The 25,007-nt window shown below is 41.0% G+C and overlaps 1 protein-coding gene across 3 annotated transcripts in view; it reads left to right on the plus strand.

Moving 5' to 3' along the window:
* Window positions 1–21,665: 21,665 nt before the first annotated feature.
* OCA2 (OCA2 melanosomal transmembrane protein) overlaps window positions 21,666–25,007 on the plus strand; it is a 243,910-nt gene continuing 240,568 nt past the window's right edge. The window contains exon 1 of one of the 3 annotated variants that reach the window (XM_070750932.1): window positions 21,666–21,754. The gene's annotated coding sequence lies outside the window, so the exon portion shown is untranslated. Of the gene's footprint in view, window positions 21,755–22,070; window positions 22,153–22,393; window positions 22,459–25,007 lie in introns of those variants that run through there. The other 2 variants (XM_070750931.1, XM_070750930.1) reach the window with 2 other exon arrangements.

Genomic DNA, 25,007 nt, shown 5'->3' on the forward strand with positions numbered 1-25,007 from the left:
TTGGAGTACACGTGGGCGCTATTGCAGCTGGGCGCCTTTTTTGGGGCCATGTGCGCTATGCCCGGACGTTCAACCCACGGCCGGCCGGGAAGGGAGAACTTCTGGCAACAGGTGGGTTGAGGTAATGCCGTCAATCAGAGCTTCCCTTCAGTAAAAGAAAAATAACCCGGATGAATGGACGTGAGGGAAACTCGAGGCGCCTTCCCAAAGGAAAAGAAGGGAGGCTTGTTGTCGTGTGGGGTTGGTCTTCAGAACCCGGTTGTAACTTATACAACGATAGAATCCCTGTATTATCAGAGGGTCTCCAACCTTGGTGACTTTAAGACTTGCGGACTTCAACTCCCAGAGTTCCCCAGGCAGCTTCGCTGGCTGAGGAACTCTAGGAGTTGAAGTCCGCAAGTCTTAAAGTCGCCAAGATTGGAGACCTCCTGCTCTATCTACAGTGTAATCTGCCCAACGAGGTCTTTTAACCGGCCCGCCGCAGCTCACGAGATTTGAGGGACCGCTTATCCAGGTGGGCGTGGACCGGCAAGCCGTCCTCCGCTCTCTCTCTTTCTCTCCCTGTTGCTGGCATGGTGCATGAGAGAGAAAGAGAGAGAGCGGAGGGCGGCTTGCCGGTCCACGCCCGTCTGGATAAGCGGTCCCGCATGGCCCCAGCGCCGGACTCTGCCGTTGATCTCCGCCCCTGTTCGGCTCTGCAGCTGAGAAGCAGCAGCCACGTCCACCCCTTCGCCCTCCCCCCGCATCCCCGGCACCCAGCGTCTGGCCCCACACCGCCTCCACCACCCGGTAACGCGCCCGATCTCTACCTCTCTCTTTCTCTCTCTGCTGCTGGTGTGGTGCATGAGAGAGAAAGAGAGAGAGAGAAAAAATAAGGGAGAGAGAAAGAGAGAGAAAGAAAGAGAGAGAAAGGAGGAGGAGAGATAGAAAGGGGGAGAGAGAAAGAGGGAGAGATAGAGAAGGAGAGAGAGAAAGAGAGAGATACAAAGAGAGTGAGTGAGAGAAGGAGAGATAAGAGAGAGAAAGAAAGAGAGGGGCAGAGAGAAAGAAAGAGAGGGACAGAGAGAAAGAAAGAGGGACAGAGAGAAAGAAAGAGAGGGACAGAGAGAAAGAAAGAGAGGGACAGAGAGAAAGAAAGAAAGAGAGGGACAGAGAGACAGAAAGAAGGACAGAGAGAAAGAAAGAGAGGGACAGAGAGAAAGAAAGAGAGGGACAGAGAGAAAGAAAGAGAGGGACAGAGAGAAAGAAAGAGGGACAGAGAGAAAGAAAGAAGAACAGAGAGAAATAAAGAGAGGGACAGAGAGAAAGAAAGAGGGACAGAGAGAAAGAAAGAAGAACAGAGAGAAAGAAAGAGAGGGACAGAGAAAGGGAGAGAGAGAAAGAGAAAGAAAGGTAGAGAGAAAGAGGGAGAGATAGAAAGAGAGTGAGTGAGAGAAAGAGAAGAGAGAGAGAAAGAAAGAGAGGGGGGAGAGAAAGAGGGAAAGATAGAGAGGGAGAGAGAAAGGAAGAAGAGAGATAGAAAGGGAGAGAGAGAGAGAAAGGAGGAGACAGAGAGAGGGAGAGAGAAAGAGGGAGAGATACAAAGAGAGTGAGTGAGAGAAAGAGAGAAGAGAGAGAAAGAAAGAGAGAAAGAGAAAGAGAATGAGAAAGAGAAAGAGAGGACAGAGAGAAAGAGACAGAGAGAGAATTAGAAAGACAGAAGGACAGAGAGAAAGGGAGAGAGAGAGAAAGAGGAAGAATAAATATTAAATATTGTATTTGTTCCCATTTTGTTTTTTACTTTAAACAAGGTATGTGCAGTGTGCATAGGGATTTGTTCACACGTTTTTTTAATAGTCCGGCCCTCCAACAGTCTGAGGGACAGTGAACTGTGTAAAAAGTTTGGGGACCCCTGATCTACACTGTTCAAAAAAATAAAGGAAGCACTTAAACAACACAATATAACTCCAAGTAAATCAAACTTCTGTGAAATCAAACTGTCCACTTAGGAAGCAACGCTGATTGACAACTTAGAGTTTATATTGTGTTGTTTAAGTGTTCCCTTCACTTTTTTTTGAGCAGTGTACTTTGAAATTAACTCGGATACCACGGGCTCGTTCAGACCTGCGTTCACCGATGGGCGTAAAAACTAGATCGGAAAGGATATTGAGATGTGAAGCAATATGAAATTGTATTTGGTTTTTTTTTAACAGCTCCTATTTTAATACCACTGATAACTACACAACCCCCTGGATAATTAGAATAGAATAACAGTGGGAAGGCACCTTGGAGGTCTTCTAGTCCAACCCCCTGCTTAGACAGGAATCCTACACTACTTCAGACAGATGATTTTTTTAAAAAAAAGTAATTATTATGTAAACATAAAAAAAATAAGATAGCACATAATCTATCATTTTACAATATACTTATTTGTTTGTTTAAATTTTGTATTTGCATTTTATAAGACAAGCAACAAAACAACACAACATAACAAACACCACTCCCGTCCCTTTTGAACTGTTATCCTCACAGTTCCTTCTTTATATAGTTATACGGCCTGTAACATCAGCGGTTATTATATGATTATTCTATAGTTCCAGTAAAAGTAAGGTCAAGTTGTTGCTATCATAATCTTATGAATAAAGTTAATTCTGGGAACATCGGGTTTTATTTACAGCTATTTTCAGATGATTATCTAACATCTTCTTAAAAACTTAAAAAAAGTAGTTTTAAAATGGCGGGGGGGGGGGCAGATACTTAGGCTGTATGGGGCCCCAAAATTCCTGATGGCGGCCCTGATTCTGCGCATGTGTGGGTCTAACACTTCCTCATCCGAATTGACCGAAGATAATGGAGATTGGCTTTCTGGGCTGTGTGCCAAGCCCCCCTCTTCCAAGTCACCCTCACCTTCTTCTTCGTCCGAGGAAACTGCAGTACCTGACTCTGTCGGCAATAAAACAGGCCTATGACATGTTGATGTTTCCCCTGCATCCACCTCCACATTCCTGGGGCAGGAGCTGGGCCAGAGCCAACCACAACACTCAGGAATTAAATTATGGGTGTGGGCACTCACACAGGTGTGATAGCGCACACGCACACTCTTTTGGCACTTGAGGAAAAAAAGGTTTGCCATCATTGGTCTAGTGTCTCCTGATCACCTGGAGTGGTCAGATGATAAGTCATGACCCCCAAAACCCCACACTCAGTGAGGAGCAGGGCAGCGCTCTCAATGAGGCTCCTTACTATGCAAAGGGCAAGGCCTAAGTAATTGCAGCTAGCTGTCTGCAGAGAGATTTATGTGGCTATTTTGCTTTCTGCCTTTTTTTTGGGAAACAACTGTTTATAATTCTAACACCTAATATTTGTTCTTGTCTTATCTCGCTCTTGAACCCTTGACTAATGGACCAGTTGATTACCAAACTCAGGTACTGAAATTTCAAAAAAAAATTGGACCACTCTATTGTTGTTTGAATTTCAAATGGATTTATTCAGGCAAGCACTCTTTGCACAAATCTTGATTTATGATCTTGTCTTTGGTTATCTGCTTTGTAAATAACTCAGCTCCTTGGCAAATGTGTATATGTGTATATGCATATGCAACTGGAGATAGAGCGATATCTGGGTTTGTTGCAGAATTTAGTCCCCATATATGTGTTGTCTTGTTCCTTTTACTACCAGTGATAGGTTATTTTAAATTGGGTGGTTGTCTGAGTCCAAGTATATGTCCAGTATAGACATTTGAGTAAACAATTACTGCTATTCGGTCAGTATTTTATATTGATTGGCCTGTCAGGTCTGTGATTTGTCTTTTGATCTCATTGGAGGATATTTTAGTTAGCTGAATACCCAACTAAGATTTAGGTTTAAGTAAGGGGCTTTGTATCTGTTTATGTTCCTAAATGAAGCTTAACTTTTTCTTTATGCAAATACAACCTCAAAAATACATTATTAGTAATGTTAACTCTTAATGTTATTGATTCTCTCTCAAGGAATTTAGGGGCCATAAAGTGCTCCTCACGAATATGTAATCTTGCAGTAGTAGGAATGGTACTATATATCAAGAAACACATACATATTTATATCTTGGACACCTCTTTGAACTTAATAACTTTCAGTGAAGATGATTTATATTTTCAGCTATGAGTTATGAACCCAGTCTTTTCAAATATGTCATAATCAAGATTTACACGCTGCTAATAGAAATTACAATGAATACAGTAAAATTTTTTAAAACATAGATAATTCTAAGAAAATCTTCAATCACAGCTTTTAATGGAACAAAACAGAGTTTGGTCCACAGAATAAACCCCCCCTCTTCAACAGAATTTAAAAAGAGGGGAACTTGTAGCAGAAGATTAAATTTACTTTATTTAGTATGCAAGATAAGCAAAGCTTTTTTATAAAGCATTTTTGACTTCTAAGTTTTTCCTAGATTACTCTAATAATGATATGATTGTATATGATTCACATGGACATTCCAATAAGCCTTGAAGAGGAGGAGCATTTGGTAAAAAACTTAAAGCACAGTTTTTTTTATTTGACATTTTTCTAGTGCTTTTATTTTAGAAAAGATATATTTAGACACATATTTATGTTTAAATATTGAAAAATATTTAAACTATGAATTCCAGAAATTTCTGGTGAGGAAATGAAAAACTTCTACCCATGTTTCTTTGAAAATAAGATCCTGTCTTATATATTTTTTTGAATTCTGAAATAAGTGCTTGGCCATGAACTCAAAAACCCAATTGGGCTTATTATAATATAATTATAATATAATTATAATATATTATAATATAATTATAATTATCAGGGGGATGTCTTATTTTGGGAAAAACAGGGTAGTGAGGATATGGTGAATTGTTATCCTGCATAGTACTGGGAAACATTATGATTAAAAATGGCAACTGGATGCTGGATCTGGATTGCCAAAATCTCTCTAGATCACAAACACATACTCTGGGCATGTGACTAGATAAGAGAAACCAAGATTGAATTTTTGATAATTAATGTGCCTCAATCAACTCAAGATTCAACAAAATTTCACTTCTTAATAATTTTGGATTTTACCTTTAAAAAATTGTATACATTTTAAACATTCAGAATATTCAGAACCAGTTTTATCATATTCAGTGGGCACCGTTTTCTTTCAACTGTTTAAGAAAGAAAATTACAAGTTTAAGATTTTGAAAAACAATTCCATTTTGGAATAGAAAGCAAAAGGATGATGAGAGTATTTATTTAGAAAGTTTTAAACAGATTAAGGGTTTAGATGGACTTGAACTAAGATTTTGAAGTTAATTAAAGGAATCCTTCTTGTGGGAAATACTCTATGTCGACATCTGGACAAGTGTTAAGATGACTTTGAAAGTTAGTCACTAGAGGAATACAGAAGAAAATGATTCTGTTGAGATTAATATTTTTGGGCATAGAAAATAATTTTAATTGTTAAAATTACTTGTCATGATTGATAAATTAGATAGTGTTTGAAAAAGGAACAGGTTGAAACCAAGTTAAATGTGTATTTAAAAATATATAAACAGCTGAAAAAGAGATGAAACAGGGAACACAGTAAAAGAAAAACCATTGGATATGCAAGTGAAACCAGCTATTGATTAACAATTAAAAACAATGTCCAAATACCAAATGAGAAAAGTGATATGGATAGCTTTTTTAATATTGTATTTACAAGAGTTTGTTAAAATTATCAGTGATTTGTGAGAATCAACAGAATATGAAGAATGACATGGATCTTTCTACTGAATCTATAAAAAGGGTTTGCTAAAATTGGCAATGAGAGCATAAAGAGAAAACAGATGTTTAGATAGTATTTCAGGAGACTAAATATTGTTTGAGAAAGGAGAAAGAATACAGAATTGATTTATTTCATCAAGACCAAAATAAATGGATTGGTATTTCTGGCAATGTTTAATGGATAAGGACAATACAGTATTTTAAAAGTTTTAATGCTGCTCTGTGACTCCACTAAAAATTGAATTGAATTTTAAATGAGATAGGGAAATTTTGTTTCAATAGAAAATGAAAAATAAACATAAAAGGAAGGATTCAAAGTGGATTTGTTAAATTTGCAATAGTTAGGTTTTTGCTTCTGAATCGTAATTGAGCTTTGCCAATTAGGATTGATGAGTTTGTTTTATAGAGAATGAGATGTTATGTGGGATGAAAGGATAATTGATTGTATTTTAAAAGATAGAGATAAGCTGATAATGTATACTATATATGGTGGAGGCAAAGATTCTTTTTTCCCTACATTTTTAAATCTTTTGTCATTTGTATTAGCTTACATGTTATTTTTAAATAAAATTATTATATAAAGAAAAACCAAACCATACATTTTAGGTAGATTTTTAAAATGTGTAGTTTATTGCAGATGTGAGTGGTTATATGTTTATAGATCAGCATATACAAAAGTGATACAGAATAGAAACGGATCTAAATTATTGCTTATTAGAATTTTCCCTAACTTGTACATCTTGCCCTATATATATGTTGAGAATGTGGTTTCCAGATTTCCTATGTAGCATAGCCTGATCAAGATATAGTCACTGGGAATTCTTGTAGTTGCACTCTTTCGAAAGATAGCTGATTAGAGAGGTTTGGTTTAGTAAGACGTTTCTGATCATGGAATATGTATGTAATACGTAGAAAGAAGAGCCTGAGAAATATTTTCTAAATGGAATGCTTTAGCAGCCCTTCTGAGATTTAAGGGATTAACTCATAGCCACCAATTAGAAGTTATTGTTAAATCCTTTTAAAAGCAGAAAGCAGTTAGTGTTAATCCCGATGATTAAAAATATCTGTTTCACATTGCAACCATTGATGAAGAAAAACTGCAAGAATTTTCAGAAATGTTACACAATTCTTAACACTGATTGGAATATAAAATGTGAGGCCAAATAAGTGAATTAGGCATGATATTTAACAGATATTAGTTGAAGGGTCACAAACATTGCATTGCTAATTATTAATTACTCTATTTGCCCTCAAAACCTGGTATGCCACCTCATCATGGCACGGGTGGGGGAGGGACAGTGTGGTGTTGTTGGAGAGATTAGAGAAGAATGCCAGGAATGTAAATCAAGAGGTATAATTCCAGAAGGGGCACCCAAAGTGTAAAGTTCCTTCCTATTGCCCAAGTAGGCATTAAGCATGTAGTGATATATGAAGGTAATGAAATATGGTGCTACCTCTACCTAAGAACGCCTCCACTTAGAAACTTTTCTAAATAAGAACCGGGTGTTCAAGATTTTTTTGTTTCTTCTCAAGAACCATTTTCTACTTACAAACCCAAGCCTCCGAAACTGTAACTGGAAAAGGCAGTGGGAAAGCCTCCGTGGGGCTTCTCTAGGAATCTCCTGGGAGGAAACAGGGCCGGAAAAGGCAGGGAGAAGCCTCTGTGTGGCTTCTCTAGGAATCTCCTGGGAGGAAACAGGGCCGGAAAAGATGAGAGAAGCCTCTGTGGGGCTTTTCTAGGAATCTCCTGGGAGGAAACAGGGCCTCCACTTTCCCTGTGGTTTCCCCAATCTCACACATTATTTGCTTTTACATTGACTCCTATGGGAAAACTTGCTCCTTCTTACAAACTTTTCTACTTAAGAACCTGGTCACGGAATGAATTAAGTTTGTAAGTAGAGGTACCACTGTATGAAGATGCTGCATGATTTCTTCAATGATAACATGAAACAGACCATTTAATACCAGGGCATCTAACTTGATTACATTGAGGGCCACATCAGGGTTGTGTTTGACCTTGGGGGGGGCGGGGCAGGTGTATGTATGGCCAGCTCAATGTCACTCATGTCAGGTCCTGTGGTGGCTCAAGCATTCAGTGGGCCAGATCTAAGCAACCCATGAGCCATATCTGGCCTGTGGGCCTTTAGTTGGATACTGCTGATTTTATATTATGTAGGGAATGCAATGGTCAGCCATTCTTTCAGTTGCAAGAAAATAGAAATGCAATATAAAATGTTTGATAATATAGAGTCGGATGAGAGGTAAGTGGGCCACAATTGCTGCCGTTCTTGGTGTTTAAATTTTAACTGCTCTTTATAAATTAAAGAAAAAAATTAGAGAATGCTAGTTTGTTACAAACTGTAATTTCAGCCTCCAGGATCATTTTTTATTTTGAAGTTTATTTCTTATGTGTCTTCCAGAGGCACAGTTAACCAATGGGAAAAAGGAACAGTTTTACTTTAAGGCTTTGAATCAGAGATGGGTTCCTATTGGTTCTAGAACTGTTTTTACTGGTTTTAGAACCAAGACTAGTTTGGCAATGACATCACGGAGCCGGTTCTGTCGGCATTTCCATGGGTACCGCCATCTTGGAGTTTGCTTCTGTGCATGAGCAGAAGCTATTTTTTGATGGCTTCAGACACGCATGCAGGGTGTGACCCTGAGCAAACCAGCAGCAAAAGGATCCAGAACCCACTCCTGGTTTGAATTAAATGTAAAATGGGATCTCTTGAACCTGGTTTGAATCTTGGGGACTGTGTGGACAACATCCACGTAGTTTTGGGCAACAAAATACAGTGGTACCTCATGATACGAACCCCTCGCCATAAGAACAACCCGAGATATGAACCCAGGGTTTGGAAATTTTTGGCCTCTTCTTATGAACTTTTTCCATCTTACGAACGTGCCGCCACCGCCGAGAAGCCCCGCCGCCCGGCTGTCGCTTTTTGAAACAGCCGGGGGGCTTCTTGGCATCCTGAACCCGAACGCCAAACCCGAACTTCCAGGTTCGGTGTTCGGGAGGCCGCCGAGAAGCCCCCTGGCTGTTTCAAAAGATGACAGCCGGGCGGCGGGGCTTCTCGGCGGCCTCCTGAATGCCGGACCCGGAAGTTCAGCAAAAGTTGGGGTTCGGGAGGCCACCGAGAAGCCCCGCTGCCCGGCTGTCGCTTTTTGAAACAGCCGTGGGGCTTCTCAGTGTCCTCCTGAACCCGAACGCCAAACCCGAACTTCCGGGTTCGGCATTCGGGAGGCTGCCGAGAAGCCCCCCGGCTGTTTCAAAAGATGACAGCCGGGCGGCGGGGCTTCTTGGCGGCCTCCCAAACGCCGAACCCGGAAGTTCGGCAAAAGTTCAGGTTCGGGAGGCTGCCAAGAAGCCCCCCGGCTGTTTCAAAAGATGACAGCCGGGCAGCGGGGCTTCTTGGCGGCCTCCCAAACGCCGAACCCCGAAGTTCGGCAAAAGTTCGGGTTTGGGAGGCCGCTGAAAAGCCCCACCGCCCGGCTGTCGCTTTTTGAAACAGCCGGGGGGCTTCTCAGCGTCCTCCTGAACCCGAACGCCAAACCTGAACTTCCAGGTTTGGCGTTCGGGAGGCCGCCGAGAAGCCCCCCGGCTGTTTCAAAAGATGACAGCCGGGCGGCGGGGCTTCTTGGCGGCCACCCGAACCCGAACTTTTGCCGAACTTCCGGGTTCGGCATTGGGAGAACGCTGAGAAGCGCCTGGTTGTTTCAAAAGGTGACAGCCGGGCAGCGGCGTTTTTTTGCGTTTTTTTTCCCATTGCACGCATTAATTCATTTTACATTGTTTCCTATGGGAAACAATGTTTTGTCTTACGAACTTTTCGCCTTACGAACCTCCCCCGGGAACCAATTAGGTTCGTAAGATGAGGTATTACTGTACAAGTAGTTTGCCATTGTCTTCTTCCAGGACGTTGAGCCCATATGTTTGCTGGATCAGATTCTAACATTTTTTTAAAGGTCAGTGAAGAGCTACCAAGTCCTGCAGTTCATGTTCCACAATGATAGAAAATCAACAATAATGTTCATAGGCATTTCAGTCTATAAGCTTATCAAACGTCACACATAGTCTTCACAACTATCACTACAACAGTAAAGATACATCCAAATTGATTAATTGCATACATACAAATCCTTGTCTAATAATCACTGCTCCCTTATTAGGAAGCCTTTGCTGAGTGCCAAGAAAAAAAATCCAAATGCAAATGTTTCTCCTTCCCTTTGAATTTTTTGATGATAGCAATGAGGGTAATTTGGCTCTAAATGCTGAGAGTACTTAATTTAATTAGCTAGTGCTTTAAATGCTTTCTAAATAGTAATATTTCATGTAATTGATTAATTAATTCAACTGGAACCTTGTGACCATGTCACAACTTTAATAAATTAAGGACAACCGTTTGCTTCTAATTTATGTAAAAACCTATGCTGTCATCTATGGAATATTTGTAGTATGCTGCTAATTTAATATTATTGGAGTTTTTATTAAATGAAAATTGTAAATTCAATGGGTCGCATCATCTGGTCTATCTAATCTGAGTTCTTAAATTAAGTAGAATTAGGCTAGTTAGGAATCAAAACGGAAGATTTCTAAAGAATATTGGGCTGTAGATTAGACTAAAAGTAAACTAGAAGTAGATTATCCAAAACAAACTGTGATCCATCTAAGACTACATCTATGGTTGAGTCTGGTTTGGTGCTGCAAGCCAACAGGACCGACAGACTTCAGAGGATAATCAGAACTGCAGAAAAAACAATTGCTGCCAACCTGCCTTCCATTGAGGACCTGTATACTGCAGGAGTCAAAAAGAGGGTGGGGAAAATATTTACTGACCCCTTGCATCCTGGACATAAACTGTTTTGTCTCCTACCCTCAGAACGTTGCTACAGAGCACTGCACACCAAGACAACTAGACACAAGAACAGTTTTTCCCCGAACGCCATCACTCTACTAAACAAATAATTCCCTCAAAACTGTCAGACTTTCTACTAAATCTGCACTTCTATTCTACTACTTTGTCTCCTCATTCCTATCATCCTTTTCTTCCCACTTAGGACTGTATGACTGTAACTTGTTGCTTGTATCCTAAGATTTTTATTAATATTGATTGTTCCTTCATTGCTTATTTGATCCCTATGACAATCATTAAGTGTTGTACCACATGATTATTGACAAATGTATCTTTTTCTTTTATGTACGCTGAGAGCATATGCACCAAGACAAATTCCTTGTGTGTCCAATCACATTTGGCCAATAAAATTCTATTCTGTTCTATTCTATTCTATTCTATTCTATTAAATATTTGGAGGAAATACTGTAAACATAGACTTCCTTCCTTCATCACCAGCTAAATTAAGTTTTGCTTAACATTAACATTCATTATGATACTATTATGATCTAGATTTAACTTCAACCTATGCAAAATATATACAGGGTATTATTTTAAGTTAGCAGGTAGATAGGACTATACAATCAATTGCACTTACAATTATAGAGAACAATGACAATTAAATTAATATTTTCAGAGCATATAATTTCACCTTTCCCTTGACTTTTACTTATTCATATTTTTCAGTTACAGCAAAAGAAGGCTATTGCCAATTTGTTGGGTCAATCAAATATGGGAAATGTGATTTTGACAACATTTTCACCTGCCATGACTTTTGGGAAAGTATAGTGTTTATGCTTGCCCTTTACGCTTTGCAGGAAAAAACTGTTAAAAATTAATTACATTTGTGGCTGGGATTACTATATTGTTTGATATTGTTTTAAAGGGTTTTCTATTCCAAGCTGCAGAATTGTTCCAGATACTGTAATGTCAACCAGGCATCTTAGAGATTCTACTAAGGTTATAGGTGAGGATATAATGCTAGATGGTGGAAAATTCTAATTCATCCCCTGGTATCTCAGTTAGCAAGGTATGAAAAAATACCAACAACTTAACACCTGAATCTGGACAACGAGTGCCAATCAAAGGCAGAAAGTTGGTTAAATTATTTTGGCACATGGGACATATTATTCCAAACACACCTTTCTCAATCCCAGACAATAAAAATACAATAAACAATGTAAGAAAGAACCATTTTGCTGCCCTTTCAGAATGCTCCTGAAAACCTCTGCCTCAAACATCTGCGTCATACAGTTTAACGAGTTGGTTTTAATGGGGCACATGAGACAAATACAAGGTTTTTTAACACGTACTTTTAGCAGGCATTATTCCCACTTTAGTCCTGTGTGCCCCATTTACCCTTCATACTTCCCATTCATACTCTTCATATCCATTTAAATTATCAGTAAAGTGACTTTTTCATATCAAGGACAAAGACATTTCTCTGAAAGTATAAATGGTTTGGGTTTTTTTGGCTTGGAACAAATTCCAAATTTGTATGCTTGTGAACATTAGCATTATTTTCCCGTCCCTCTATGAATGTTAATAGTTCTTTCATTTGTTTTGTTCCTGTAATATATTTAGTGGCACTTTTAAATGATAACCACCCAAACTGGATTTTACCATCTTTGTAATCTAAAATCATTGATGTTTTAAACAATGCATTAAAGATTTCATTAGCTTTGCTTCAAGCTTCATAGTGCATAGTTTTGCTTTCTAATTTGAAGCAATCTAAACGATTCATTAGCATAATTGAGAAAGCTATTTTCTTGCATTTTTTTTAAAAAAAATCCAAGCCAGTTATCTTTACAATGTCATACTTGGGAACTAGTGTTTGTTTCACCACTGTGTATACAATTTTCTGATGCAAATCATTTTCTGTGGTAAATTAAGAGAAGAAAGTTAAAATGTGGGAAGACAAAATTCTAAAGTAAATGTGAAGACAAAGGATATGCTTTCCTCTGAAATGTTGGCAAGGCTGACTCTTTTGGGATGACTCTGCATGTGATCAGCTTGCCGTTTTTAGAAGTATGCAGCACTAGCAGAAAGAATATCTGAAGGGATACGTGAACCCAAGTCAGCTGTCTTAACCTTTCTAAGAAGCAGCTTTTGAGATCCAGCTGTTATTCACAATGATCTGAAGCTCTCATTAAACCACTGCCAATTTTACATAAGCCTCAAGCTAGTCAGCTGAAAGACATGGGAATGGGGGCAAATGTGGTGTCTACTGTCAAAGCTCCAGATCAGATTTACCTTTACAGCTTGCTTTTAATTCAGATTCTCTGGATTGATTTTATTCTCTTGGAAGTCTCTTCCAGCTGAGTAAACTGGCCATCTTCTAGCTTTCTTTATCCACTGCCATTATTCAGTGTTAATAATTATTGGGCAGCTTTACTGGAAGAAAATGGTCCTGCAGATATCCAGCTCCAATTCTTGAAGGGCTTTTAAGGTGGCAAATTTCAGTGTAAAATGTTACAGGGGTGCTTTAAGACATGTACAAGAGTCTAATCACGTACCTAAGGCATAAGTGGCATGAGAAATGACTGCTATTGCAAAAACAAGATGCTCTACTCAAGAACAATGTTTCCCAACCTGAGCAACTTTGAGATGCATGGATTTCAAGCCCCAGAGTTCTTACCAATGGCTCTGTTGGTTGAAGAAATTCGAGAATTACAGTTGACACATTTTAAAATTGTCCATATTGGAAAACACTGAACTAGGTATGGTTAGTAACTTAGCACTGGAAAAATCAATATGGCCTTCATTTGCATTCTTTGAACAGATGAGTAAGCCAGGGGTGGTTTCCACTTACATTTGCCTACGGTTCACATTGTGACATTTCAGGCATACGTGCAAGCTCCACTCTCACGTGCACACACATCCCCTGATGCGATTTCACTTCCGCGCATACTCAGAAGGTGGATTCAGCCCAAAACACAGCTTAGCTGTGGTTCGGGCAAAGAAATAAAGGTCGGTATTAACCAGGGGGGTGGGGCGGACAGGAGGGCTTTTTTCCAAGCAGAGTATGAGGAGAAGCCCTCACCCAAAATTTGCTGAAAATTCAGAAAAAAATCAGAAAAAAAGATGGTGGCGCCCACAGACCAGCACTGCCTGAACCGGATCCATGAAGTCATCATTGCATCACCAGCTGGTTGCTAATGGTTCGGGTGTTCTGGTCTGAACTGGAAGGAACCCACTCCTGGAGTAGGCACTCCAAGCTTTATGCTCAGCTTCCTATGTCTCTTCTGTATATAGCTGTGTGTAGCTCTTTAGATAGAGAAGCAAGAATGAGAAGGTTTTGCTACTTTGCTACTTTCTCATTTCCTTCCTTCTGTCATCGGAGTCTTCGGAGAGGGGCGGCATACAAATCTAAGTAATAAATAAATAAATAAATAAATCTCACAGAGAATACCAGAATTGCCTGCAAGAAGGAGCTAAAAGCGCAATTTTTATTAAATCCTCCTTTTTATCAAAGAGGCCATTGGAACCCACTGCCTTATGAAGAAAGGCAGCGGGCATCATCTGCCTTTGGTGGTTGAAAGATGTCATATGAACCTTACCAGCCGCAAACTGGATGTAAGAAAAATGCCTGAAGGCCAGGATCATCAGAGACTGCCTTGATCTGAAACCTGTGTATTAGGGTTAGGGTATTGAATAGTTTTTAACGGATACAGCCACAAGGCAGTGGAGGTTTGAAATCAGAGTTTCCCTTCTCTTAGAATATGGTTTTGCCATTTTATCTGCCGTTGGGATGTAGAGCCCTCTTCTGCTTTCAAAACTGTTAACCATCTTCTCCTGTAACCCTGGAAAGGGGCTACCAGCTGGGGCAAGGTTTTTTAATGAGGTATTACTCCTCCAATATGATGGTGTAATGACAACGTTTCCTCCCACAATACTTCTCCTACTATAGTGGTTCATGTGGTAGTTCTTAAATAACTGGGATGCCTATCAGGAATCGGGATCAGGAATTGGGGAGGGGGAATCAGGTTAATTGCCTGTTGGTGGCAGAAGGTAGGACAAGGAATGGGGGGAAGCAGCCTAACTGCCCGACGATGCTGCTGTTACTGTTCATTCTGCTGAAGACTTTCAATGACTCATTGGCTGTTTTAGCAAGGCCTGCATTGATTTTGGATTAACAACCACCCTGAAAAATATGCAAGTCATGGGTCAGGATGTGGTTTCACCTTCCCATATTACAATCCTTGCAGAAGAATTGGAGGTCACCTATGATTTTGTGTATCTTGGCTCAACCATTGCCTATACATTCTCTCTAGATTCTGAACTGAATAAACGTATTGGTAAAGTGTCCACCACATTATATGAACTCAGAAAGAAACCATGGCTTAATAAGATGACAGAACATACAAAGATCCAGGTTTATAGAGCCTGTGTCCTGAGCATACTCTTGTATTGCAGCGAGTCTTGGACCCTTTACGCACGGCAAGAGAGAAAGTTGAATACCTTCCATATGTGCTGTCTCCATAGTATCCTTGATATCACCTGGCATGACAAAGTTCCAAATAGCACAGTCTTGAAATGTGGTGAAGTTTTAGCACATATACACTATTGAAACAGCGACATCGTCGCTGGATTGAGCATTTTGTGAGAATGGACAGATTCGGAAAGATCGCCTGTATGTAGTGCAGGGAAAGTGCCCTAGAGGGAGACCACAGTTGTGATATAAGGATATCTGTAAGAGGGATTTAAAGGCCTTGGGAATGGACATTAACAGCTGGGAAACCTTAACCTCTGATCATTCAGCTTGGAGGCTAAAGACGCAGCACAGCCTTCTTCATTTCAAGAAGACACTTGTTCGGCAGGCTGAGGCAAAGAGGCAGTCCTGAAACCAGTGAAATCCGAGGACCAGGCAGGGGACAGAATGGATCTGTGCTCAGTGTGGAAGAGATTGCCACTCTCTGATTGGCCTTTTTAGCCACACAAGATGCTGTTCTAGGAACTCTTTCCAAAGCATGATACCATAGACTTTGAAGACTGAAGGTAGCCAATGGACATTAAATACTGTAGTTTCCATCCATTGAATAGAATAAAGCTGGAAGGGACTTTAGATGTCTTCTAGTCCAGTGTTTCCCAATCTTTTTTGAGCCGCGGCACATTATTCACACTTACAAAATCCTGGGGAACATTGAGTGCGGGGGGAGTGGGGGGGGAGCGAGGGGGCTAAAAAAGTTTTGACAAAAAACCCTCTCTTTCTCCCTTTTGCCCTATTTCTCTCTCCCTCTTTCTTTCCCTCTCTCTTCATCCCTCTTTCTTTCTTCCTTCCTTTCTTTTTTGCTCTTTCTCTCACCCTCCTTCCCTCCCTCTTTCTCTCTTTCTTACTTTCTCTCCCTCTCTTGCATTCTTTCTCTCTCTCTTTCTCTCTTGCTATCTCTCTTTTATTCTCTCTTTCTCTCTCCCTTGCTTTCTCTCTCTCTTTCTCTCTCTCTTGCTTTCCTTCTCTCTTCCTCTTTCTTTCTTTCTCTCTCTTGCTTTCTCTCTCTCACACACTCTCTTTCTGTCTCCATAGCTTTCTCTCTCTCTTGCTTTCTCTCTCTCTCTTTCTCTCTCTCTTCCTCTCTTTCTCTATTTCCTGCTTTCTTTCTCTCTACCTTGCTTTCTCTCTCTCTCTTTCTCTCTCTTGTTTCCTTCTCTTTCTCTTTCTCTCTTTCTTTCTTTCTCTCTCTCTCTCTTCCTCTCTCTCTTTCTCTCTCTCTCTCTCTTGCTTTCTCTCTCTCTCTGTTGATTTCTCTCTTGCTTTCCTTCTCTCTCTTTTTCTCTTGCTTTCTCTCTCCCCTCCTTTTTCTCTCTCTCTCTCTTTCTCTCTCATGCACCACGCCGGCAACAGAGGGAGAAAGAGAGAGAGAGAGAGCGGAGAGAGAGTGGAGGGCGGCTTGCCGGTCCGCGGCCCCCTGGATCAGCGGCCCCGCATGGTCCCAGCGTGGACTCCGCCATCACCTTCACCTCCGCCTGAGAGGCAGCAGCCACATTCAACCCTTCGCCCTCCCAGGTGTCCATGGCGCTCAGCGCCCGGCCACGCGCCGCCTCCGCCTTCCGGTACCCCGTCCGACTTCTACCTGCAGGAACGGGTGGTGGGGTGCCACGAAGGGCGGTGCTTGGAGGCCACCACGGCACCGTTGTCATCACAGCGCAAAGCCACACAGTCCCGGATTGCTCGCTTCTCCGGCTAGCAAGCTGGCTGCCTGGGAAAGCGGTGCGCTTTTTAAACGTGCGCTTTTGAAACGCGGCGCTTTCTTTGGCAGCCGACATTGCTGGCCGGAGAAGGAAGTGATTCAGGACTGCGTGGCTTTGCGCCACTTCAAAAATTTCTGTGGGGGCGGGGGGTTCCTAATGGTTGTGCGGGCGCACGCCCACGCAGCTTAGAAACAACAGTGGCCGGCGCCCTCCCACCGGGCCCCAAAAGTTCACTTCCCGTCGCTGCCAGGGAAGCTCCAGCCAGGCCGGGCTCGCGGCACACTTGACCATGTCCCGCGGCACACTGGTTGGGAAACACTGTTCTAGTCCAACCTCCCTGCTGAAGACAAAAGACTGTCCAGACTCTCTTTAAAAACCTTAAGGGATAGAGTGCCCATGATTTCTGAAGGCAAGCTGTTCCACTGGTTAATTGTCCTCACTGTTAGGAAGTTTCTCCTTAATTCCACGTTGCTTCTCTCTTTGATCAGTTTCCAACTATTATTTCTTGTCCTGCCCTTTGGTGCTTTGGAGAAGAATTTGACCCCCTCTTTTGGGGGGCAGCGTCTCAAATACTGACATACTGCTATCATGTCACCCCTAATTCTTTTTAAAGTATTAGGGTTATTGTGAGGAAACTGAAGAAAATAGGTATTTTTTGAACCTGGGGGTAAAACTTGTTTTCTTGGTTGACTAATACAGAGCAACATTAAGGGCTGGCATTGGAGATTTTTTTTCTATGTGGGATGTATTTTTAACCAGAAGAAAAAAATATTTCCTGCTTTTTTATTGATTTACTGTGCAAATCATTGAGGGAATCTGCTTGCTTCAAGAGTAGGGACTAAATCCTTTACAGAGGTATAAATAAATATGCATGATAGACAAAATGGAAACTGGTCCCGTATTACTGTGCTATACACTTGATCTTAGCTAAAAGGCTGAGAAGTGTTACTGTAGTTCTCCAGCGGGTGATTTCAACAAACAATGCTTCTCTATGGAGATCTCCCAAGATGTCCTGGATCTGGAAAAAAACCTGTAATGTCTGGAGTAACTCTTGACTTATAAAACTGCTGTTTTTTTATATTTTATTATCCAGCACTCAAGCATTCATGGGTTATGACGGTCTCATGATGTGATAGGACTGAATCGCTTCATGTAAAAGAATAGACCCTTTAAGACCAACCCCTCTTTGATGAGGGAAGTAATGATTCTGCGTGCTAACTCCAGACTTATAGTCTGAAAACCGTGTGCCATGGCTGGCCCTAGATCAGGGAGAGCCTTGGAGGATAGCTCCGCCCATGAGAAAGGGCGTATCAGTGTATACCAATGCCCCTTCTCCAGTGGGCAGAGCTATCCTCCAATAGATTGGGACATACCAAAGTTAAGGATTCTCTATGGGTGGGATACTAGGGCCTGGAAACAACCCCTCATTGGAGAAAACATGTCGGAGTACCCCACGGCTGAATCCTGAGTCCTTCTCAGCGAAGGCATCTATCTTGTAGTGTCTGATGAATGGCATGGGCAATGCCCACACAGCTGCCCTGCAGATCTCTTCAATGGGGACGCTAAACAGCCATGGCACCGAGGTGACAGCACTACAAGTTGAGTGAGCTGTGACTCCCTGCGGCGGGGGGGGGGTGCCCCGCCAGCTGGTATGCAAGGGAAATGGTGTTCTGCAGCCAGCTTCCCACTGTAGTGGATAAAGCCTTGCAGCCCAGAGAGGCCAAGGAAAATGAACAGCACATCTGATATATGGAAGGCCGCTGTTCGTTCTATATATATAGATAAGGCCCTCCTACATCTAGCATATATCAGGAGAGTACCTGCTCTGATCTCGGATTCTTGCAGGAAGAGGGGAGAATCACCTCCTGCTTTCTGTACAAGGAGGAGTCCACCTTCAGGGTGAAGGTGGGGTCCAAGCGTAGGATCCGTTCTATGAATAGGATGTGCAGAGGTCCCTTCTGAACTTCCACGGGCAGTGGAGATTGCCACAAGGAAGGCCACCTCGAGTGTAGATTCTTTATTGGTGTACTCTCTGCTGGTTCAAACAGGACCCTGGTGAAGGCCATGAGCCCCAATTCCAAGTCCCAGATGGGGAACCTGTGCACCATGCGAGGGGGTGTAGCTTGGAGATCCCTTGAATTTTTTTAAAAAAAAGGAAATCGTGACCCGCCAGCGATTCCAGCGGGCGACACTTCAGAACTATCGACAGTACTTCTAACTGACGCCTGAACGTGTTAATGGACAAGCCTAAGCCTATGCCCCGTTTAGGAATCTAGGAATGATTATTATGGAAAGGTTTAAGGAGAATGAGCCATCTCTGTGTACCACTTACAGAGGCTCCTCCAGGTCGCAGAGTCTATGCGTTCAGTGGACGGCCTTCTGGCTGACAGTCTGATGTTAGAGAAGTCCTCTGGAGCCCTGTGTAGCTTTAGTGTGAGCCACTCAAGCACCAGGTGGTCAGTAGCCACCAGCTGGGATCTGGATGTGGGATGGAGCACCACGACAGCAACTTTTCTGTCATTGGGGTCCTCCAAGGGGACTCCATAGTGTCATCCCCAAACCCCCAACAATTTACCCTTAGATTATCTATGCTTGACCTATCCAGATTCCTAAGAAGTCAGTAAGGGGCGAGTACAAGTGCACTAGAGTGCCTTCCATCCCCTGTCCTATTACTCTCCTATATCTCCTATACCTTTCTTCTATTCCTATATCTCTTCTTCTATTCTTTCATTGATATGTTCTATTACTATATCTTCTTTTCTATTCTTTCTTAGATATATTTTACTATGAGTATCTCCTCTATAACCTTCATCATGTATTTTATTATATACCCACTATAACCCTCATTGGTTATAAATAAAATACTATAGATGCAGGGAGCCTAAGCCAAGCTGTGCCATTTGCTTGCCACAAGAATGGCACATCTAGTCAACCTTGGCAGAGGGTCCCTTTTTGGATGTGAGACCAAGAGAAAATACATGTTATAAACCAGGCAGGGAATTACCTGGAGGAAAGCAATGGCAAACCATTTTCAAATTGCCGCTACTAAGAAAATTCATGAATGTTTCCATACAATCACCAGGAGTTACACTCAGTGCAAGAAAGCCTATGCTACTGTATTATACAATAAGTTAATTACTCATTCCTTATATATCAGTTGTTATATAGCCAACATCCATGCATGCAGAAATGAGAGTTAACAGAAAACAAGGATGATTGCAGAAATATCAAAAGCATCCTTTTAGAAAATTAAAAAATCCCTCTAAATTCCCTCTAAAAACAGCCTTAGGTTTTAATATGGTCTGGAATGGAACTTCTTTGAAAAAGACATAAGATGAAAAAAGAACATAACTTGGCGCCACTTCCTCATTGGCAATCTTGCGAGATATAGTGAGATCGCCATTGCCGGCTGCTCATTTCTGCACGTAGCGTTTTGCTGCCGAGGTATGCTGGGCGAGCCGTATATATAGGGCTGCACCTGAGGCAATCCTCCTTTTGCCCCCGGCTAATGAAGAAGCGGACACCCGCTTTCCTACCGTGTGCCCTGATGGGGTCGTCCTCGGAGGCCGAATAGGAATTTTTTGTGGTCTCAGAGTTTTAGTTGTGACTGTTCTTTCGCCTATTCAACACTGGGGAGTGAGGAGGGACTGGATAGGGTGTGTGGCGCATTTTTCTTACAACTTGATAATTAGCTTTCCCTTTGGTCACTGAGGTTGGCATGTTAGGGGCGGAAATGGGCGGCGGTAGCAACTGGTATTTTCCTTTAGGGCATCTCTTGAAAGATGATGGGCTGCCTCTCGCCAGGAACTATAGGGACACATGTCCTCGGTGAGGGGTAAGGGGGTGCCCTTGGGACTCACCTAACCCAATAACCCGAAAGGGATTGGACAGTGAACTCCTCTCACATGCTTTAAGGGAGTGGCCAGGAACCAGGTGAGGGTAGCTACCTTCACCTTGTTCAGCAAGGAGCTACGCCCATGGTTATTTGTGAATTATTTCCACCCCAAATTTTCTAGTGGCCTCTACAGGTCATGGTTATTGGTCAATAATCAGTTAAAGTTCTTTTAACATTAATAAAGTGACCCATTTTAAACCTAGATCTTGGTGTCTGTGTTTTATTCCGCATCCGGCGCAACTTCACAACTACACGGTTCTTCTATCTTATGTCAGAATGATCCAATCTCAGACTCTAGTGTCAGGATAACACATCCTGTTATTCATCGTATCTCTGTGAGAAGCAGAAAGAAAACTAACAGGCAAAAATACATTTTGGTTATACAATATAATATGTCATAAAGGTGGTTGTGTCATTGTTGTTTTTTCTTACAAGAATAAAGTTCCATTTCTCACAGGTAAGTCAGCAATTTGACCCAACAGGCATTCATTATTAATTTTCATGCTTGGGCAACTGTATTATAACTCCAAACACAATCTGGACGAAATATATCAAATGGGGTATGGTGCTATAGATATGGAGGGGTAACCAGAGAAACAAGAATACATATCACCTGTTCCAGGGAATGTGTGAAGTTGGAAAGAGTAGAAGACAAAGTTCAGAAAACATGAAGTCAAAAAGAGCAAGATCCACACCAACATTCTGTATCCAATTTCACACCCCGGAAAGGTTCAGAATAGAAACACACTGTCATTATGGAAACACTATAAGTACTTCAACACTCAGATGGCTGGAGAAAAGGATGTCTAAGGAGAGAAAAAACAACCCCTGGACTGAGAAAGTAAGTTCCCAACATCTATTTTACAAAGGAAAATTAGGCTAATCAGGGTTGAAGAGGTGCATTATCAGAATCCAGAGAGGTAGGGCACTTCCTTAGAATGCTGGTGCAGAGCTACAGAATTGAAACACCTGCTGTTTATCAAAGGAGACCTAAGCAAGATTGACGCTGCAGAATAACAATAATTCAGAGATGTCACTCTAGGTACGATAACACTTTTATTCTCCCTCCTGAAATGTACTTTAGCATACTTGCTTCTCAGCATGAAAAGCTGCCAGGTAGCTTCAGGTAGATTTTTGAATCACTGCAGTGTTGTATTGTTGCAGAGGGAGCTAGTGCTAAATTTATACTTTTAAAGTGCTTAAGCTCTGAAAGAAGTGAGACAAAGTGTCAGATATTTTTTAATTACAATACTCTTTAATCTGGAAGCCTTTTTCTCTATCCCTGATATCCGAACATATTGTATAATAACCAGACACAGAAATTCAGTGTGCCATAGCTAAGGACAGTTTCATTTATACTCAAGGGTCAGGATTTGGCATCAGTATAAAGTAAAACTTGAATGCATGACTGTGAACAATAAATATATTAAAAAATAACAGGTAAGCCATCAATGTTTTAAAACGGATATATTTTTCATTTCATTTCATGTTACTATAAACGATCATGATAATGCCTGTTAATGCTATGTGCATAACTGGTTGGTTGTAACAATATGTAAAGCAAACCAGCAATGTATGTTTACAGAATTTAGTACATTGTTGCTTTAAAAACTGGTGAGGCAGTAAGCTATGAGAGGGAGCCAGCAGCAGCTCTCTTGGGGGATAATTGTTGTAAGAACTATTGTGTATAGTAAGAACTATGTGTTCTCATGTTGGTTTGCATATGTATTGAGAAGATTGATTGAGGTATTTGTGAATAACTAGTATTATTGTTAATGACTACTATATTTGATAAGTGTAAATAATATTTATATACTCAAGCTATCTGGTTTTGTTATATGTAGTAGTACTCATATCTGGATATCTTCCAACTCCACATGTTCCTCTGTACATCCTTTGAAACTTCAGAGTAGCATTGCTTACTCCTTATCATATAAAAATACCAATAGGGAAAATGATTGGAAGTGGTTTTAAATGGGAGTCTCTCTCTAGACTGGTCTTTTACAACTTTTGCTACTTTCCACAAGGTCAAAGGTCACATTTTTAAAAAATGAGCTGATCTGTAATGTTCTCATCCACAGATATGTGATATATAAGGGTGTTGAACATCATATCTCAACCCATTTGGAGGGCCTGTATTGTAGAAATATGTCCTAGAGATTTTTTCAGTTCTTCCATATAGCTTTTATATATTTTACGAGCATGCTGAACAACTGCAAGGCAAAATTTGTCTTTACAGTTGATTAAACCTACCTGCAGCAGTGACCTTTGTATAACACAGACAAATCTCTATAGGGATGGCTAATACTTTTTCACCTTCAGGACAATGTGCTACATTGAATTACTTATGCAGCACATGATATGTTCTCTAACCATTTTCTTGTAATATTTCCTCCCTTTTTAGTATGTTCCATCAAACTATTTGTAATCTTTCATGTTGATGGTAATTTCCCTGTAATTTGAAGAATATGTTTTAGAATTTTTCCCATAACTTTCCTTTGATGCAGGTAGAGCAAAAATAATGAGCAGTCAACAAAATCATGGATTTTTTTCCAAGACAAGATGATGGTTATATGAATATACAAGTGTGCATCTTTAACTAACAACATTTACTCCCTCCCTTGTGGAAATATGATCTAGATTTGTCATTTCTGTGTGTGAGTAAAAAAACCAACCTGGTATGATATTGTATTGTACCAAAATTACAATAGCTTTAGCTGCTAATGATAGGTGACCATGGTATACTCTCAGATTAAAATAGCTTCCAGTTCTTCCTACTTCCCCACCTATCTGGAATAAACAACCAGAACAGCTTTGAGGCTTAGGTCAAACCTTTATTGTTAATTCATCACTTCACAAGAATCTTGCCAGACTTCCCGCTTTCCCCTGAGAAAGCCTGATATAGACCTAAGTGTTTGATCTCATATGCTACCTCCCACTTATGAATGATTCCTTAACTTTTAATTTCGTCTACCTACCTTTCAGCCCTTGATTCTACCACACCACCTAATAGAACATTATGCATTGCCATGTGACACTATCACATTTTAATCAGAACATGGTATTATGTACAATTGGATTTGACAAGAATATAGATGTAATGGGATAGCGGAAGCAGAAAGAAAGCCTCAGCAAATACCCTTTACGTGATTTTACCTGGGAATAGGAATTTATAGCTTAGCCCTATGACCTATTAACTATAGCATAAAGACCTCTTGCTTAAAGGATGTAACTCATGAGACCACTTTTGATTTATACTCATCTGCTGCAAGGCGTCTTCTTTAGCTGTTACAGGTTTTAAGAAACCATTACCCCTTTTCCTGACATAAGTTTGCTGTATGAAGATCATTTGTGATTTTGGAGAAAGAGGGAAGGAGTGAGGGAGGGAGAGAGGGAAGGAGGAGGGAGAGGTAGGCAGGGAGGAGAGAGAGAGAGAGAGAGAGACAGACAGACAGACAGACAGACACGGGAGAGAGAGAGAGAGAGAGATCAAGCTCTATCCAATTTCTTTTGACCACTTGTGATAGCTGTTGTCACTTCTGTTCCACTCTAACCATTAGGGAATTTTGGCTTGAATTGTGTGAGAGACTGAACACTCTGGCTACCAGCAGAGTGATACTTGACTGCACATTCCAAAATGTCAATGATACTTGATTAATGAATCCATCATTAACCAATCCATTACACTCCACCTTGAAACAAATAACCTACTTTTCAACAAACAATTCGGTTTCAGAAAAAAATGATCCTGCAACCTGCAACTTTTACACTGCAAAAACATATGGACTACCCAAATTGACCAGGGTAAATCAATTGATGCAATCTACATAGACTTTTGCAAAACCTTTGATTCAGTAGTTCACGACAAATTTCTTATGAAACTAAAATCTTATGGCATCTCGGGACCACTGCACAATTCGATATCAGTGTTCCTGTCAAACAGACAACAGGTGGTCAAAATAGGTAATGCCATATCTAATCCTGCTCCAGTTAACAGTGGTGTTCCCCAAGGCAGTGTCCTAGGACCTACTCTCTTTATACTTTACATAAACGATCCCTTTGACAATATTACAAGAAATTGTGTTCTCTTTGCTGATGATGTTAAGCTATTTAATACCTCTGATAATACTTCTACCTTTCAAAAGGACCTTGATCATGTAGCTGAATGGTCTAACAACTGGCAACTCCAAATCTCATCCAACAAATGCTCTGTCCTACACATTGGTAAATACTAAATACACACTTGGACAAACTGAAATCACAAAAGACCCTCACTCAGTCAAAGACCTCATTTC

The sequence above is a fragment of the Erythrolamprus reginae genome, chromosome 4 (genome assembly GCF_031021105.1).
Source record: "Erythrolamprus reginae isolate rEryReg1 chromosome 4, rEryReg1.hap1, whole genome shotgun sequence".
In the NCBI taxonomy this organism is placed as follows: Eukaryota; Metazoa; Chordata; class Lepidosauria; order Squamata; family Dipsadidae; genus Erythrolamprus; species Erythrolamprus reginae.